The 14,031-nt window shown below is 37.1% G+C and overlaps 1 protein-coding gene across 1 annotated transcript in view; it reads left to right on the top strand.

Moving 5' to 3' along the window:
• PPM1E (protein phosphatase, Mg2+/Mn2+ dependent 1E) overlaps nt 1-14,031 on the top strand; it is a 213,025-nt gene that overhangs the window by 126,568 nt on the left and 72,426 nt on the right. The gene's annotated exons all lie outside the window — the stretch shown is intronic.

Below are 14,031 nucleotides of genomic sequence, written 5' to 3'. Positions count from 1 at the left end.
GGAGAAAATATCTTAGTACCATAATGATGCCCAAATGAGAGTGACCTTGATATTTTATCTTATTGCTAATTATCTATTACTTTTTACTATACATAATTTGTTCTATTGAGCTATTACGGGCAAATCTGTTACTAAGTAATTGAAGTAATGGTGGTGTTACTCATGTAAAGAAAAGAGAAAGGTGGTGAAAAGTGGCTACAAGAATGATTTTGATTGAAATAAACAGCTAGATTAATTATAAACCTACGCTATGTGCATAGGAAAACCAAACTTTTTTCTCTACTATTCTTACACTTCACTTTTTTTTTTTTTTTGAGACAGAGTCTCACTTTGTTGCCCAGGCTAGAGTGAGTGCCGTGGCGTCAGCCTAGCTCACAGCAACCTCAAACTCCTGGGCTCGAGTGATCCTTCTGCCTCAGCCTCCCGGGTAGCTGGGACTACAGGCATGCGCCACCATGCCCGGCTAATTTTTTATATATATATCAGTTGGCCAATTAATTTCTTTCTATTTATAGTAGAGACGGGGTCTCACTCTTGCTCAGGCTGGTTTCGAACTCCTGACCTTGAGCAATCCGCCCGCCTCAGCCTCCCAAGAGCTAGGATTACAGGCGTGAGCCACAGCGCCCGGCCTACACTTCACTTTTGACATCAGATGTTTAGGGATTTCTCCCACATGAAGCAGTTCTCAAATTCTCTGTAGACACCAACTGGGTGTCCCACAATTTGATTCTGACACTAACTAAAGTTAGTGCAGACTCCATAGGTTAAGGGCTCAGTCCCACAAGATTGCCCCCAACTTCAGATGCCAGTTAGCTGGGGCTACAGGCATGTGCCACCATGCCCCGCTAATTTTTTCTATATATATTTTTAGTTGTCCAGCTAATTTCTTTCTATATATTTTTTTTTACTAGAGATGAGGTCTCGCTCTTGCTCAGGCTAGTCTTGAACTCCTGAGCTCAAACAATCCTCCTACCTCACCTTCCAGAGTGCTAAGATTACAAGTGTGAGCCACCACGCCTGGCCTACATAAACTTCTTTGAAACAAAATCTGTAGATCACAGAAGCCCATTGTAGGAGTTGGCATTCGTCCATTGGTGGAGAGATAGCCATTGCTAGGCAAGCATTGTTGTGTAGGCAGCCTCTCTGGCATACTGCAATTTTGAGGAAGTTCTTACAATAAGGCCTTTTTCTGGTCTATGTGCAGGAATGTCTTGTGATAAGACCTGTTGCAGGCATTTGTGCATGACTCCATTTTGTTAGGGTTTTGACATAAGTGACTACCTTTTGGTACTGGCAAATTACACGGCTATTAAGTACAGTTTCTTTACATACTACCCTTTGTTCATCAGATAATGTAGCATTATGCAGCCAAACAAATACCAGTGTATCTTGGGTGATGTAGATTATTTTGAAACATGTAAATACGTATAGGGATATGATTTATTGATACTCAGGAGCAATTTTTTAAGACAAAACTCAGGATAAATAAAAATCATTTTATATTAGATCTTTTGGTAAGTTTCAGTATGAACTGAAAAATGGACTTCTTTCCTCTTGAATGGTATTATTAGGAAGGGACCAAATCATTTGGGCTTTCCAAATTAATGGAGTATCAAGCCGAGAGAAATCAATAGTATTCTCTTTACCTTCTTGAAGTGCCTTTAAATAGTTGTTAATCAACGGAATTTTTATTACAAGAATAATAGAACACACCTTTTACTTTCCACACCAGTGTAAAGCAGGAGTAGCATAGAAAACCCTAAACAGAGGAACCTGAACACACGAGGAATCCTGTACCATCTAACAGAGTGGGATGGGGGAAATTGTGTAAATATACATCTCTGATGTTTTGAAACTATATCTGTTCTTGTGCCATCTCCCACTGGCCTCCAGACACTCCTCCTATTCTCTGCTTGACTTTCCTATTCTCTGTGTTCTTCTAAATATTGTACATTTTCCCTTAGATCTGGCTGCTTATTCTAAAGATAGCTCTAGCAGCCAGGTACAGTCAAATGTCACCTAATAAAAATCAGTTACAACTAGGAAGTACTTTAAAATTCAGCAACTGGAAAAGCTAATTTAAACCATCTGTCTACCAATAAGGCTGCTTAATTAGTCTGTGTCCCTATTCAGAGCAAGCAGGGTAATGTCTTTGGCTTTATTAATTTAACCAATGTTTATAGATGGTATGCCTAATTTATTTTTTATTGCAGCTAGTGGGAAGGTAAGAGAGACAATAGCTATGATACTGCTTAAACTATATAAAGTGGAGAACAATTTAGATACAGTGAAGAACCATTAAAATTCTTAGGGACTAGGATAACCTAATCTAAAAATTTTTAAGTGTTTATGTCCTTCATTTTACATTTTGTGTGTCTTTCCTATATATATATTTAATTATTTCATACATAACACCAACAAATCGATTTGTTATTCTTATATTAACTATGTTTTTATAATGCCCATATTAATGCATTTATGACCAAAAACAATGATTTTCCCACTGTTAAAAAAGATAACTTTAGGCTGGGCTTGGTGGCTCACAGCACTCTAGCCTGGGCAACAGAGTGAGACTCTGTCTCAAAAAAAATAAAATAAAATAAAATAACTTTAAACTGACATGAAAGCTCCCCTTTATGGTCTCCTGACTCCATTTTGTTAGGCTTTTGACATAAGTGACTACATTTTGGAACCGGCAACTTAAACAGCTATCAAGTACAGTTTCTTTACAGTTTACCCTTTGTTCATCAGATAAAGTATCATTCTACAGCCAAACAAATACTAACATATCCTGAGTGCTTTTTAATTCCATAAATAAATCAAAATTCAGTTATAATTATAATGTAGAACAATAAAATAATTTGAAGTTGAGACATTTCTCACTTGTTCAAGTAGATACAAACTTTCCATTGCCAAAATTCTGTTGCCAGCAAATGCCTTTGCCACATGGTGAGGAGCAAATAATAATGATCAATTAAACTTATAGTGTTTGAGATACATCAAATATAACCTACTTTGTTTTCATTATTCTGCATTCAAACTAGCAGAAGTGGCAGAAGAATATAAATCTTTCCAGAAAAGGAGATGATTAACCACTTTTAATTATTATGAAATATCATGCAGGTTAGTTCAATTTGTATATAACCAGCTGAATTTATTTTCCCCTACCTTTCTTTTTCCTTTTTAGGGATAGGGTCTTGCTCTGTTGCATAATCATAGCTCACTGCCACTGCAACTTTGAACTCTGGAGCTCAAGTGATCCTCCCACCTTGGCCTCCCAAAGTGCTGGGATTACAGCGGGGAGCCACTATGCCCAGCCTGAAGTAGCACACTTGAACAAATGAACTTGAAAGATAGGAGGTTGTGGCTCATGAGTGGGATGTATGAATTAATAATTTTGGAGGTGGGGCAATTTCTTATAATAACAAGATCTTTGGGCAGAGGTAATATTTAGGCAGCTGAGAGTCAGGAAATGTAAGAATTGGAGCTAAGATGATCTTTGCTCATTAGCAGTTACTGTACTTGAGTAGTTTGAGACCAGCCTGAGCAATATAGCTAGATACTATCTCTACAAAAAATAGAAAAATTAGCAAAGCATGGCTCTTGAGCGCCCTGTGTGTTTGAGAAACAGTGATATTGTGCTAGTAAAGAAGTGAGTGATGGAGATAGTTAGAGATAAGGGTTGGGGTATAGAGGGTGGAGAATAACTGGATTGTTTAGGGCCTTGTTGGAACCATTGTTGGACCTTGTTAGGACCATTGTTGGAACTTTGCTTTTACTTAGAATGTTATGGGAAGCCATTGGGTTTTGAGCAGAGAGAGACATAATTTGACTCATATTTTCTTCCCAACTTTTTTTTTTTTTTTTTTTTTTTTTTTTTTTTGAGACAGAGTCTCGCTTTGTTGTCCAGGCTAGAGTGAGTGCCGTGGCGTCAGCCTCGCTCACAGCAACCTCAAACTCCTGGGCTCGAGCGATCCTTCTGCCTCAGCCTCCCGAGTAGCTGGGACTACAGGCATGAGCCACCATGCCCGGCTAATTTTTTTTTATATATATATCAGTTGGCCAATTAATTTCTTTCCATTTATAGTAGAGACGGGGTCTCGCTCTTGCTCAGGCTGGTTTTGAACTCCTGACCTTGAGCAATCCGCCCGCCTCGGCCTCCCAAGAGCTAGGATTACAGGCGTGAGCCACCGCGCCCGGCCCCAACTTTTTATTATGAAAATTTCCAAACATTCAAAAAAGTTGAAAAAGTAGTACAATGAGTATCCATTTGCCCACTCTCTGGTTTTAGCAACCATGAACACTTTTACCTTATTTGTTATATCTGTCTATTTATCTATTTTTGCTAAACCATTTGGAAGTAAGTTGCAGACATCGCATACTTCATCCCTAAAAATAAGGATATTCTTTTATATAACTACAGTACCACAATTTCATTTATTGCTTTAGACACCCATTAATGATTCTTGCTTTAATTTATCATTTCATTGCAATTTGACTTACATTTTGAAAAGATCTATTTGGCTACAGTAAGGGAAATAGACTGAGTTTGTGGTGCAGGCAGATTCCAGCTATTAGACTATCTGTCACAGGGGAGGGTAATAGCTGTAGTGATGGTGAGAAGTGGTCACAATCAATATATTTTGGGGAAAAAAGTCAACAGTATTTGTAGTACTTGTTGATACAGGATTGAGAAAGAAGGATTAAGGGTGACTTCAGGGCTTTTGTCAATAAATGGAATTGCCATTTGTTGAAATTGAGAAGACTGTGGGAGGAGTAAATTTGGGAGCTGGAAATGAGGAATTTGGCTTTAGTCATATTAAGTTTAGAATGTATGTTAGACTTCTAAGTTGAGTCATTGGGTAAGCAAGAGGAAATAGAGGCCTGAGCAGATGAGAAGTCTGGGCTAGAAGTAAGTATTATGAGGGAATAATAAGCAAATAGTCATGTTTAAAGCCAAGAGACTAGTTAGATCATCTAGAGAGTAGGTATAGACAGAGACTAACTGAGATTGAAAGGACTGAGCCCTGGGACATTTCAATGGTTCGATATCAAGAACAGGAGGAAAAAACAGCAAAGAATGAGGACATCACTATTGAGTAAAGAAACCAAGTAGTGGCCTAGAAAGTATGTCAAGAAGGTGGGGAGAAATCAACTGTGTCCAATGCTACCAATAGGTCAAATAAAGTGAGATTTGAGAAATTATCATTAGATTGGTAAGTTATTGGTGACCTTGAAAAAAATAGTTTCAGTGAACAGTTGGTTCAAGAGAAAATGGGAAGAAAGGAAGTAAAAACAGTAAGTGTAAACATTCGTTTCAAGGAATTTTATTGCAGAGGGGAATAGTGAAATAGGGAAATAATAGCCTTTTGAAATTTTTTAATGTTTTAAAAAATTAGAGGTATTATAGCATGTTTATATACTGATAGAATAACCTGTTAGAGAGGGGAAAATGGATGATGCATGAAAGAGTAGGGATGATTCCTGGAGTTCTGTCTTTCTTACAAAGAGTAAAGGATAAATGGGACAAATTTTGGTTGACCAGTGAGTATGTAGGAATGCTCCATAAATACAAGGCTTACTGTTAGAGCCAGAAGTTCCCCTTTTCTATGGGAGCTGTCTCATACGTACAGCCAAGGCAAACTCCTTTGTTAGTTCAATGACAATGTTATTAAAAAAAACAAGGTAAATGACATTTAAAATCCTTTTTCTCTCTTTTAGTACTGTGAGTATGTACTTAACAATTCCATTGACCTATTATTTTAAATCATGCAATCTTCTTTAGAGAATATATTGAAATAAAGAATAATGTTATGGGAAATTTGAATTGTTGAATTATTACAGTAAGAAAACTGCATTGGGTAAGACTTACCACTCTTTACAAAATGAGTAACTTGTAGCTAGGTTCTTAATTTAAATTCCTTCCTTATAGAAGAAAATCTCCTTATAAGGCCAATTTTATTTTCTTTCATTTCTTTAAAATTTAATTTTTTAATTTTTTTTTTGAGACACAGTCTCACTCTGTTGCCTGGGCTAGAGTACCCTGGCGTCATCTTAGCTCACAGCAACCTCAAACTCCTGGGCTCAGCTGATCCTTTTGCCTCAGCCCTTGAGTAGCTGAGACTACAGGCATGTGCCACCATGCCCGGCTAACTTTTTCTATATATTTTTAGTTGTTCAGCTAATTTCTTTTTATTTTTAGTAGAGACAGGGTCTCACTCTTGCTCAGGCTGGTCTCGAACTCCTGAGCTCAAACGATCCTCCTGCCTCGCCCTCCCAGAGTGCTAGGATTACAGGTGTGAGCCACCGCACTGGCCTTCTTTCATTTAAAAAAAGCATTTTGATTGATTTTGAGAGAAAACTCCTTGGAATGCCTAAGGGCAAAATGCCTGATACTGAATCATGAACTTTGGCAAGTTACTATGGTTTCTGTGCTACAATTTTGTCACCTATAATAGTATCTCTATCTCATAGAACTGTTTTGTAGATTAAATGAGTTATTAAATGAAAACCACTAAAATAGTGTCTGAAACATTATAAAGGTTGAATAAATGTTAGTTGGCTTTTTTTTTCTTTTGCTGAACTTAAAGAGCAAGCTGAACTTAAGGAAAAGAGCAAGCTGAATTTAAGAATCAAAGCAAAATGTATTTTCTTTATTTTTTTCTTTTTCTTTATTTAGACTAGTCAAGTGAAGCAGTGGGAGTAGGGAAGGAACAAAAGAATCAGTAACTGGTTGTGATCAATTGTTATCAACACCACTGCACTCAGACCAGCCAAAATGCATTTTAAAGAGCTAAGGAGAGGCCAGCGCAGTGGCTCATGCCTGTAATCCTAGCACTCTGGGAGGCCCAGGCGGGTGGATTGCTCGAGGTCAGGAGTTTAAACCAGCCTAAGCAAGAGTGAGACCCCGTCTCTACTAAACATAGAAATAAATTAATTGGCCAATTAATATATATAGAAAAATTAGCTGGGCATAGTGGCGCATGCCTGTAATCCCAGCTACTCAGGAGGCTGAGGCAGTAGGATTGCTTGAGCCCAGGAGTTTGAGGTTGCTGTGAGCTAGGCTGACACCACAGTATTCACTCTAGCCTGGGGAACAAAGCGAGACTCTGTCTCAAAAAAAAAAAAAAAGTTTAAGTGACTTATTCAAGATCACACAGATAGTAGGTGTCAGAATGCAGATTTTTTTTTTTTTTTTTTTTTTTTTGTGAGACAGAGTCTCGCTTTGCTGCCCAGGCTAGAGTGAGTGCCGTGGCGTCAGCCTAGCTCACAGCAACCTCAAACTCCTGGGCTCAAGCAATCCTGCTGCCTCAGCCTCCCAACTAGCTGGGACTACAAGCATGTGCCACCATGCCCGGCTAATTTTTTCTATATATATATTAGTTGGCCAATTAATTTCTTTCTATTTATGGTAGAGACGGGGTCTCACTCTTGCTCAGGCTGGTTTCGAACTCCTGACCTTGAGCAATCCGCCGGCCTCGGCCTCCCAGAGTGCTAGGATTACAGGCGTGAGCCACCGTGCCCGGCCAGAATGCAGATTTTAATACAGATTCAAAGTCAATGCTTTTAACTGTGATGTTGGAGGTGGTAAAATCTTCTGGATAAGCAGATTACTGGGGGAAAGGATAGTGGTGTGCCTGAGAGAAAGACCTTTTAGATTTTTGGCAGAATTAAGTCTGTTGAAGGATAAGCCTGTAAATTAGATTCAACGTGTAAAAATGTTAGCCAGTAGTACAAAAATTGCTGCCCTTGTTAGAAGTAATTTCTCCCTTCTCTGATCTCCTATACATAAGGACTATACTACTATACTACTTACTCTGGGTAATTGAACAAGAAGCTCAACTTCTTTCAACTCGAATTACTTTTTTTTGGTCAAAATTTTTCATTTGACAAATAAAGAAGACAGTACATGCCAAGCCTGCTGAATGAAATATGTAAGAAAGACTTATAAATTAGCATGATGTTTTAATTCTCTCAATGGACTATGAACTGCTTTGGGGTAGTTACTGGGTTATATATCTTCCTGTGCTCCACAGCATAAGATCATCCTATGGTTTATGTTTACAGATAGTAACTATTAGTTGAATAAATGTAATGATTCATCAGATTTTTTACCTATTATAATGACCTGAAGCAAGAACAGGTAGGCTGGCATAGTTTTGTTAGTAATTTTGGTTATCTTGATACTGCTGAGTTCACCTCAGCTGTACCTTGGGTTTTCATTATAATAAGACACTTTATACTTCTGAGAACCATTTTAGTTCATTTTTAGCAGGCTTGCCTTATACATAAACAGTTTGGCAGAGAGTAGAAATGTGATATAGTGAGTGGAAGCAGTTGGCCTGCTGACGTAAGAACACCCTGAGTTTGTGATGCTTAGCTGTAGGTACAGCTGAGATACCATGCCATATGCTGTACAATATTCTTTAGAAATATGTGGATGTTAATATGACTGTCAGAACTAAAACTAGCCCATAGACTCTGGTCTTCTAAGTTAAAGAATACTGTATAATATGATTTGGCACCATTTATATTATTCAAATAACATATGCCCCTATCAAATCTGAGAAATTATTTTTAGATATATAGCCCTTCATATTTAAAAATGACACCATTCCAAAATTGTTTATTTGAGAGTGTCCATTCCATAACATACACATTCAAAAATGAGGCTTAATTTCCTACTTTGACTCTCATCATATTAATTCCTCCTATTTTTTTCCTGTTTGTTTCTGCTTTTTACTTGTTTGTTTAAAACTCTATTTTTTTGGAACAGTTTTAGGTTCACAGCAAAATTGAGAGAAAGGTGTATCCCATATACCCACTGCTCCTCACATATGCATAACTTCCATCATTATCTACAGGTTCCACCAGAGTGATATATTTGTCACAATTGATGAATCTGCATCGACACATTATTATCATACAAAACTCATAGTTTACATCAGGCTTCACTCTTAGTGTTGTACATTTTATGGGTCTGGACAAATTTATAATGACATATGTCTACCATTATAGTATACAAACTATTTTTACTGTCCTAAAAATCCTCCACGTTCTGCCTATTCATCCCTCGCTGCCTTCTAACCTCTGGCAATCAATTATCTTTTATTGTCTCCTTTAGTTTTGCCTTTTTGAACGATGTCATATTGTTGGAATCATGTAGTATGTAGACTTTTCACATTGGCTTCTTTTATTCAATAATATGAAATAAATGAGCTTGATTGCTGGTTTCTTTTTAGTATTGAATAATATTTTATTCTTAGGATATACCACAGTTTACTTATCCATTCATCTATTAAAGGACATCTTAGTTACTTCCAAGTTTTGGCATTTTGAATAGAGTTGCTATGAACTCTCATGGGCAGGTTTTTGTGTGGGAATAGGTTTTCAACTCATTGCTGGATTGTATAGTAAGAGTATATTTAGTTTTGTAAGAAATTGCCAAACTGTCTTCCAAAGTGGATATACCATTTTGCATTCTCACCAGCGATAAAAGAGAATTCTTGTTGCTCCACATCCTTTTCTTGATTTTCACCATGCTAATAGGTGTATAATGAGTGATACATCATAGTTATTTTAATTTGCATTTCCCTGATGACATATTATGTAGAGCATCTTTTCCTATTCTTATTTTCCATCTGTATATCTTTGGTGAAGTCTTTGTTAAGGTCTTTGGTTCATTTTTTAATCACGTTGTTTGTTTTTTTATTGCTGATATTTGTGAGTTTTTCATATATTTTGGATAACACATCCTTTTTTTGAAACAGGGTCTATTCTGTCACCAGGACAGAGTATAATGGCATCATCATAGCTCACTGCAACCTCAAATTCTTGGGTGCAAACAATCCCCCTGCCTCAGCCTCCCAAGTAGCTGGGACTATAGGTGTATGCCACCATACTCGGCTAATTTTTTATATTTTATGTAGTAACAGGGTCTCACTCTGTTGTTCAGGCTGGTCTTGAACTCCTGGCCTCAAGGGATCCTCCGGCCTCTGCCTCCCAAAGTGCTAGGATTAACAAGCATGAGCCACCTTGCCCAGCCTGGATAACAGGTCTTTATCAGATGTGTCTTTTGCAAATATTTTCTCCCAGTCTGTGGCTTGTCTTCTCATTCTCTTGATAGTGTCTTTTTGCAGAACACAAGTTTTTCATTTTAATGAAGTCTAGCTTATCAATTGTTTCTTCAATGGATTATGCCTCTCGTGTTGCATCTAAAAAGTCATTGTGAGGTTGGATGCAGTGGCTCACATCTATAATCCCAGCACTTTGGGAAGCTGAGGTGGGAGGATTGCTTGGGGCCAAGAGTTTGAGAACAACTTTTGGCTCTACAAAAATAAAAAATTTTATAATAATTAGCTGGGCATGGTAGCATACACCTGTAGTCCCAGCTACTCAGGAAGCTGAGGCAGGAAGATTGCTTGAGCCCAGGAGTTCAAGGCTGCAGTAAGCTATGATAGCGCCACTAGGTGATAAAGCACTCCAGCCTAGGTGATAAAGCAAGACCCTGTCTCAAAAAAAAAAAAAAAAAAAGTCATCATGAGACCCAAGGTTATCTAGATTTTTCTTGTGTTATCTTCTATGGACTTTTATAGTTTTGCATTTTGTATTTAGGTCTATGATCCATTTTGAGTTAGTTTCTGTGGTGGGAATAAGATCTGTGTATAGATTCATTTTTTTGTATGTGGATGTCCAGTTGTTCCAGCACCATTTGTTGGATTTGTTGAAAAGGCTGTATTTCTACATTGTCTTCCTTTTATTCTTTTGTCAAAGATCAGTTGACCATATTTGTGTGAGTCAATTTCTGAGCTCTCTAGTTTATTCCATTGATCTATTTGTCTATTCTTTGCCACACTGTCCTGATTACTATAGCTTTATAATAAGTCTTGAAGTTGGGTAGTATTAGTCCTCCATTGTTATTCTTCTCCTTCAATTTTATGTTGGCTAATGTGGGTTTTTTGCCTCTCCATATAAACTTTAGAATCAGTTTGTCGATATATACAAAGTTACTTTCTGGTATTTTGAACAGGGTTCCATTGAATCTATAGATCAGTTGGAAAGAATTGACATATTGACAATATTGAGTCATCCTATCCATGAACATGGAATATCTCTCCATTTTTTTAGTTCTTGTTTTATTTCTTTCAGCAGAGTTTTGTAGTTTTTCTCACATAGATCTTATACATATTGCTATATTTATACCTAAGTATTTAATTTTGGGTGTGCTGACATAAATAGTATTATATTTTTAATTTCAACTTCCATTTATCCATTACCAATATATAGGAAAGTGATTGATTTTTGCATATTAACCTTGTCTCCTGCAACCTTGCTGTGATTGTGTGTTAGTTCCAGGAGGATTTTTGTTGATTCTTTCAGATTTTCTACATAGATAGTCATATCATCCATGAACAAAGAGTTTTATTTCTTTCTTCCCAATTGGTATATATTTTGTTTCTTTTTCTTATCTTATTCCATTAGTAAAACTTAAAGTATGATGTTGAAAAGGAGTGGTAAGAGGGGACATCCTTACCTTGTTCCTAAACTTAGTTAGAAAACTTCTACTTTCTCACCATTAATTATGATGTTAGCTGTAGGCTTTTGGTAAATAGACTTTGTCAAATTGAGGAGGTCTCCCTCTATTTCTAGGTAACTGACAGTTTTTTATCATGAATGGGTGTTGACTTTTGTAAAATGCTTTTTGTGCATCTATTGATATGATCATGTGATTTTTCTTTTTAGATTGTTGGTATGATGCTTTACATTAATTTTTTTTTTTTTGAGATAGGGTCTCACACCATTGCCCAGGCCAGAGTGCTGTGGCATCGTCATAGCTCACTGCAACCTCGAACTCCAGGGCTCCAGCAGTCCTCCTGCCACAGCCCTCCAAGTAGCTAGACTAAAGGTGTGTGCCACCACACCCAGCTAATTTTTCTACTTTTTTAAGAAAGAAGATCTCACTATGTTGCTCAGGCTGGTCTCAAACTCCTGGCCTCAAGCATTCCTCCTGCCTTGGCCTCCCACAGTGCTAGGATTGCAGGCATGAACCACTGTACCTGCCCCATCAATTGATTTTTGAATGTTGAACTGGTCTTGCATACCTGGGATAAATCCCACTTGGTCATAATGTATAATTCTTTTATTTATTTAAGTATATACAATTTATACTTGGATTTGATTTGTTAATAGTTTGTTGAAGATTTTTGCATCTATGTTCATGAGAGATATTGGTCTGTAGTTTTCTTTTCTTTTCTTTTTTTTTTTTTTGAGATAGTCTCGCTTGTTGACCAGGCTAGAGTGAGTGCTGTGGCGTCAGCCTAGCTCACAGCAACCTCAAACTCCTGGGCTCAAGCAATCCTTCTGCCTCAGCCTCCCGAGTAGCTGGGACTACAGGCATGCGCCACCATGCCCGGCTAATTTTATATATATATTAGTTGGCCAATTAATTTCTTTCTCTTTATAGTAGAGACGGGGTCTTGCTCTTGCTCAGGCTGGTTTCGAACTCCTGACCTTGAGCAATCCGCCCGCCTCAGCCTCCCAGAGAGGTAGGATTACAGGCGTGAGCCACTGCGCCTGGCTTGTAGTTTTCTTTTCTTGTAATATCTTTGTCTAGTTTTGGTATTAGAGTGATGGTGGTCTCATAGAATGAGTTAGGGAGTATTCTCTCTGCTTCTGTCTTCTGAAAGAAATTGTACAGAATTGGTATAATTTACTGCTTAAATAATTCCCCATGTGGGTCTGATGCTTTATATTGTGGAAGATTACTAATTATTGATTCAATTTCTTTACTAGATCTTGACCTATTTGGATTGTTAATTTCTTCTCATGTGAATTTTGGCAGATGGTATCTTTCAAGGAATTGATCCATGTCATCTAGGTTATCAAATTTGTAGGCATAGAATTGTTCTATATTCCTTTTATTATCCTTTTAATGTCCATAGGATCTGTAGTGATGTCCTTTCCTTCACTTCTGACATTAGTAATTTGTGTTCTTTTTTTTTTAGAGGCTTATTGATAGAGGCTTATTGATTTTATTGATCTTTTCAAAGAACCAGCTTTTAGTTCCATTGATTTTTCTCTATTGATTTCTTATTTTCAGTTTCATTGATTTCTGCTCTAATTTTTATTATTTCGGTTCTTCTACTTATCTTGATTTTAAGTTGCTCTTCTTTTTCTAGTTTCCTAATTAGAAGCTTAGATGGTTGTTTTTAGATTTTTCTTCTTGATATGGTTTGGATGTTTGGTATCTCCAAATATCATGTTGAAATTAGATCCCCAGTGTTGGAGGTGGGGCCTAGTTGGAGGTGTTTGGGTCATGAGAGTGAATCCCTCATTAATGGCTTGGTGCCCTCTCTGTAATGAGTGAGTTCTCATTTTATTAGTTTATGAGAGAGGGGTTGTTTGAAAGACAACCTCCTCCCTCTCTTTGTTCCTTCTCCCACTATGTGACTCACCTGCTTGCCCTTTGCCTTTAACTTTGATTGGAAGCTTTCTGAAGCCCTCATCAGATATAGATACTGGTGTGATGCTTCTCATACAGACTCCAGAACTATGAACCAAATAAACCTCTTTTCTTTGTAAATTACTCAGCCTCAGGCATTCTTTTACTGTAGCAATAAACAGACTAATGCCTCTTTTCTAATATATGCATTTAATGTTATCACTTTCCCTTTAAGCACTACTTTGCTGTATTCCACAAATTTTGATAAATTGTGCTTTTTCATTTAGTTCAAAATATTTTTAAATTTCTCTTGAGATTTCTTCTTTGACCCATGTGTTATTTAGAAGTATGTTGTTTAATCTTCACATATTGTAGGATTTTCCCATTATCTTTCTCTTATTGATTTCTAGTTTAATTCTACTATGGTCTGAGAGTAGATACTGTATGATTTCTATTCATTTAAATTTGTTAACGTATATTTTATGGCCCAAAATGTAGTCTGTCTTTGTGAATGTCCCATGTGAGGTCAAAAGAATATGATTCTGCTCTTGGATGAAGTAGTCTATAGATCCCAGTTATATCCAGTGACT

The sequence above is a fragment of the Microcebus murinus genome, chromosome 18, assembly GCF_040939455.1.
Source record: "Microcebus murinus isolate Inina chromosome 18, M.murinus_Inina_mat1.0, whole genome shotgun sequence".
Taxonomy (NCBI): Eukaryota; Metazoa; Chordata; class Mammalia; order Primates; family Cheirogaleidae; genus Microcebus; species Microcebus murinus.
Note: the sequence above shows the minus strand (reverse complement) of the source record. Positions and strands in the feature narration are given on the sequence as shown.